The following is a 5,535-nucleotide window of genomic DNA, read 5'->3' as shown; positions in this document are numbered from 1 at the left end:
GGGGGGGAAATGTCTGTGGTGGTCTGGAGCTGAAGCCTGAGTGAAGGGAAGGAGAACATATAATAACCACTTGACTTCTAAAGTGTTATGCCCCTTTATTGCGCAGACATACCCACATAGTATAAGCAAACAGGTTAAATAACGTTTACTGTCGCATATAAAGATTTTGTTTAAGACTATTGATTGCTGCTGCGACTTTTACTTTGCATTAACAAAAAAGCATTTGAAAATGTTTTTTTTTAATTTTCTGATGTAAAAAACAAAAGTTAGGTATATGTATTTAAACAGCTGTTGGACCAGTGTATTGTAAACATACTTCGGCCTCGCAGGCTGGTTTTCCCAGCCACCATCTCCTGAAGGTGTCTTGTGTTGAACCATTTGCTTGAGAATATATTTTTTCTTGTTTTACTCATCTAAAAACTGTGTATGGTCAGTGTGTCTTATAGAGTGAAAAATAAAGAAATACTTTCTAGTTGAGTAAACTTAAACTAGCTAAAAATACAAAAAAATTTAATTTTTAAGAAGTTTAAATCATTCAAAAATCTTATTCTAAGGATTTCAAAATTTTATGAAGTTTTAGTAAATCACAAAATATAAGCACAGTCTAAGCAACTGAAGTCTGGGATGTTGTTTCTGTTTGTACTGGCCATTTGTTCTCAAAATTATTATACATAAAATAATATATGCCATAAATATTATATGTTTAATAACTACAAAAGATTTGCTATATACAATAATGAATAACTATTATGTAAAATTATGAGAAAATAATGTTAAGTATTTAGATAATCAAATATTTTAGTACTTCTCTCTGAAATAGTATACACAATTTTGTCAACCACTTGCCAATATTTTTCTAGATGTTTAGCTCAAAAATTGATTATCAATAGTCTATTTTCACTAGAAAAATAGACATTATAAAAATATTTTATTTCAGATTTGAAATTTTTGTTTTGTTTTGTTTTTCATACATATTCAGCTATGCTGGAGAGAGCTCCTCCCAGCTTAGTATTTGGCGATCATTTTAATTAGTGCTCAGGGGAACATGCATTAGTAGGAATTAGATTCAAGGCCTCATGTATGCAAGACAAGTGCTCTAATTATGGGCTTCATCATGTCCTTCAATAACAGTGCTTAATATTTTCCAATTGGAGAAATTAAAAACAGTTTTTTCTGGGGTTAGAGCAATAGCACAGTGTAGGGCATTTGCCTTGCATGCGGCTTATCCTGGAAGGACCTGGGTTTGATCCCTGGTGTCCGAAATGGTTCCCCAAGCCAGGAGTAAATCCTGAGCATCACAGGTGTGGCCCAAAAATGAAAATAAAAAGTTGTTTTTGTGTCGTGATACAAAAATTATTAAAGGTAACTTTACAAGTCTACCTCTTTTCAGCAAAGTAAATAATTTTCACTGAAAAACAAACTGATATGCAGAGATATTTGTGAGAGAGAATTATGCTTAAAGAAAAAATTCAAATTTTACATTATTTACTGGTTGGGGCCACTCTCAGCAGTGCTATTTTTCATCCTAGGTAACCTCTAGAGGGCTCAGAAATGCCATCAGGGATCAAACTCAAATTGGGTATTTGCACAATAAGCATGTTACCCACTGTACTATCTCTTGAGCCTCTCAAATTTCACACTTCTGACAAAATTTGATGCATGCAATCTTCACGAAGCTAATTTAAATAAATCAATTGCTTTGTTCTTCCTCCTGTGAAGCAGAAAAGAGTCTTCATAAGGAAAGAATAATATGCTAGGATCGAAAACCATAAAAACTTCTCTTATAAAGACTAATTTTCAAGATATAATTGTTTTATATAGTTATTTTACATAGTCTCTACAAAAAGTAATAGTTTCAGTAATTACCAAGACTATCAAGAAAATTTACAGTAGAACAAATTTAAAACTTGCCTTTCCAATGTTTAGACCTTCAACTACTAATAAGATCATATTTAAAATAAGCTATTAGATACATGGTGGAATATTTAACTCTTAAAAGGCAAGCTTTTTCTGAACTTTAATCTCTCCAAACAGTTGGATATTGACTAGTATATGGACAGTACTCAGAGGCTACCCTTAATTCAGTGTCAGTGCTGACCCAGTTTAGTGTCTATCTAATAGACCACATGGTATCATGGTGATCAGTCTGTATCTGCAGCCTGTATCTAACTCAAGACCCTTTGGATATCTCCCAGTCCCTTAGTTTTGCTTTCTTATTTATTTATTTATTTATTTATTTATTTATTTATTTATTTATTTATTTATTTATTTATTTATTTATTTTGCTTTTTTATGGGGTTGCACACCCAACAATATTCAGGGGTTATTACTGGCTCTCTATTCAGAAATAACTCCTAGCGGTGCTCAGAAGACGATATGAGGTACCAAAAATAGAACCTGGGTCAGCCATGTTCAGAGCAAACACCAGACCTGCTGCACTATTTCTTTGACTCTTAGCTTTGTTTTTATATCCAAATGTTTCATCGTGAAATAATGGTAATTTTAAGCAGCCAGAATTTAGAAAACTTTGAACATGTGTTTTGAAAACTTAAAAATTTGACATGTTTCTAGCCCATAATGAAAATATCAAGACTAAATCTGTGAGTCAGAAATAAAAAATAATATCATTTATTTTGATGGGTAAGCCATTAAAATGATTTAGAAACAATAGCTTAAGGACAGTTAGAATCTCTAACAAGCCAAATCAAAAAAAAATATATCTAAAAAATTTAGTAACTATAGCACAAAATAATTTGATTATAAGAACTTCTCTATTACTTATGTTTATAAAATTTGTTTTATTATTTGTAAATGAAAAAAATATTTGATATCATCACACATTTCAGGGTGCTCCATACAGGTGGTAGTAGATCCAAGTAAAATTAGAAACACTTTGTTTAAGGTGCAGACACCAATATACCTATATACGTATATATATATATACGTATATATATATATCATATATGGATGTGAAAAGGGGAAATAAGCCAATAGTAATAATAATGTAGATCATATTAAAAGGCATTGTACTAGGGATGCCCTGGTCTTATCTAATTTTCTAATGATAGCAAATGGTATCATGAAACAAAACCCAACTGTTTTCTATATATAGGATCTATATTCAGAATACAATTATTGAGAAATATTGAATAGAGAACAGATAGATAGGCTTATAGTATTGCCTTTTACGCACCTGAATCAGGTTTGATCTTCTGCATCAGAACAGCCAATGACTTGGGGAATCATGCCGGGGTCTCAAACTCGCGGCCGCGGGCCGCAAACAGCCCTCTGTACAACATTTTGTGGCCCTGCCCTAGAGGAATCTTTTTTGTTTTATTTTGTTTTAGTTGTTTGGGTCACACCCCTCAATGTTCAAGGCTTACTACTGACTTTGCACTCAAGGATCACCCCAACTTTGCCTCATGCGACCCGCAGGTAAATTGAGTTTGAGACCCCTGATAGGATCAGTGGATGTGGTCCAACAATTTCCCCACAAAATATCAATAAATAGTGCTCGCTTCGGCAGCACATATACTAAAATTGGAACGATACAGAGAAGATTAGCATGGCCCCTGCGCAAGGATGACACGCAAATTCGTGAAGCGTTCCATATTTTTAAAAAAAATATCAATAAATAAATAGATGATAATATGAGAAACAGGATATACATCCAAATGGACGGATATCAGAAAAGAAATGAGAGAGAAATAAAAGTGCACTCCATAAAAAGTAATAAATGAGGATTTTTAATAGTTTCTACTAAGATCTCTTTTAATATGATCCACATTATTTTTGAAATTGTACAGAAGAAACTTTTCTCATGTTATTCATTAAGTAGATGAGAAAGTAAACCAAGCAAATAATAAAAACTTCATAACTGATTTACTGTCTTCTGAAATAGTTCTGCAATGTCAATATAAAAAACCAGCAAGCAGAAAATAAGGCTGTAGTAGTATTTTTAATTGAGGCATATTCTGAACACTTAGATTGGAGAATATTTATACTAAGAATAATATAAAGAGGTGCCAATTTTTCATGTTAGTAGGTGACAAATCTTTAATTCCATTCTAGGTATATAAAAGAAATTATAAACCGCAGTCACTATTAAAATATATGTCAATTCTTTAAATTAAATAAAAAGTACAACCACATATCTATATTAATTGCATTTACTGTAACAAAGGTATTTATTCAAAAGTACCTAATCCCAATTGAATACCACTTTTATTTTAATGAGTTTGGTTGGACAGCATAAAATCTTTATTCTCAAAAAACTATCTAACTTCATGGAAAACTAACAGAAAATAAATTACAACCTTAAATCTTTCACTAATCTAGTCTGGTATGCTGAAAGATAATTTTATTTAATTGTATTCTTATTTATAAAGTGTTCATCAAAGTCTTGGCTTCTTAAACTGTGAGTCAGGATTATGTCCCATAACTGGATGTGGGAGTTGTAAAAATGGGACAACAGGAAAAGGTTTCTGGCTATGCAGTGACCAAAAATTCATTCAAAAGTCCTGACTGTGTGCTTAGGAGTCACTCAGTGTGGTGCCAGAAACTGAACAAGAGTCCTAGAAAAGCAGCAATATGCATGGCCTATATAAAATACAAAATATGTTTTGTTGTAATCAAAGAAAGTATGCAATAAGATATATACTGTATAGGATTAGTCATTTACATTCTCATTGAATTAGTAAAAAATAAATTATAATCTATTGTACTCTTTCTTTGGGAGGATGACCCACCCAGAAGTGCTCAGAGTTTATGCCTGGCTATGTGTTAAAGGAGTTATTCCTGAGGCAGTTCCTGAGATTGAACCAGGGAAATGGTTCAACAATGCATCTGAGTTGATTTTGCCAATGCTTCTCTGTGTTGTATGTTTTTTCAATAGAAAAAGGAGTTCTTATTTGTACAATGCTCAGTAACATTTGGAATGTTTTTCACTTTTCAGAATTTTTTATTGAACTATATATATGTATAATCGAGTTCCTGGTGCAATTCTAAATCTTTCCTGAAACTCAAATATACATTCATGCATAATTGAAATAAATTTGAATAAAGTTGTATATCAGAATACAATTTGCATAAAATAGTATCTTGCTACTCTGAAAAAAACACTTTAATTCTCTCTTATTTTTTTATAAAAATATTGCCTTTAGAGCACTCAGTTAATTTTGCAAGCTACTAACAAGTGTGATCCTCCACTTGGAGATGGCATTGTAATATACAATAATATTCCCTGTGCTTCAATTAATTGACACCACTGACAAGTTTATAAATATTGCATATTAAAGTCAAAAATCATAATTGAAATATTTTGTTGTAGTCAAAGATAGTATGCAACAAATTTATCACTACATTAATGATATACTTATTCATTTAAGTAATAAAAATAAATTATAATCCAAATTACTATGTTTCGGGGGGTGGCACTCAGAAGTCCTCAGAGTTTACTCCTGTGTGTTCAAGAAGTCATTCTATTTTTTTAATTTTTAATTTTATATTTAATTATGAGAACAATGATGCAAAGAA

The 5,535-nt window shown here is 31.6% G+C and overlaps 1 non-coding gene across 1 annotated transcript; it reads left to right on the top strand.

Moving 5' to 3' along the window:
- The first annotated feature begins 3,510 nt into the window (after positions 1-3,510).
- Positions 3,511-3,617, top strand: LOC126010417 (U6 spliceosomal RNA). Its single transcript, XR_007496447.1, has one exon. It is a non-coding gene; the product is annotated as a U6 spliceosomal RNA (small nuclear RNA).
- The last annotated feature ends 1,918 nt before the right edge of the window (positions 3,618-5,535 follow it).

This window comes from Suncus etruscus, chromosome 5 (assembly GCF_024139225.1).
Source record: "Suncus etruscus isolate mSunEtr1 chromosome 5, mSunEtr1.pri.cur, whole genome shotgun sequence".
Taxonomy (NCBI): Eukaryota; Metazoa; Chordata; class Mammalia; order Eulipotyphla; family Soricidae; genus Suncus; species Suncus etruscus.
Note: the sequence above shows the minus strand (reverse complement) of the source record. Positions and strands in the feature narration are given on the sequence as shown.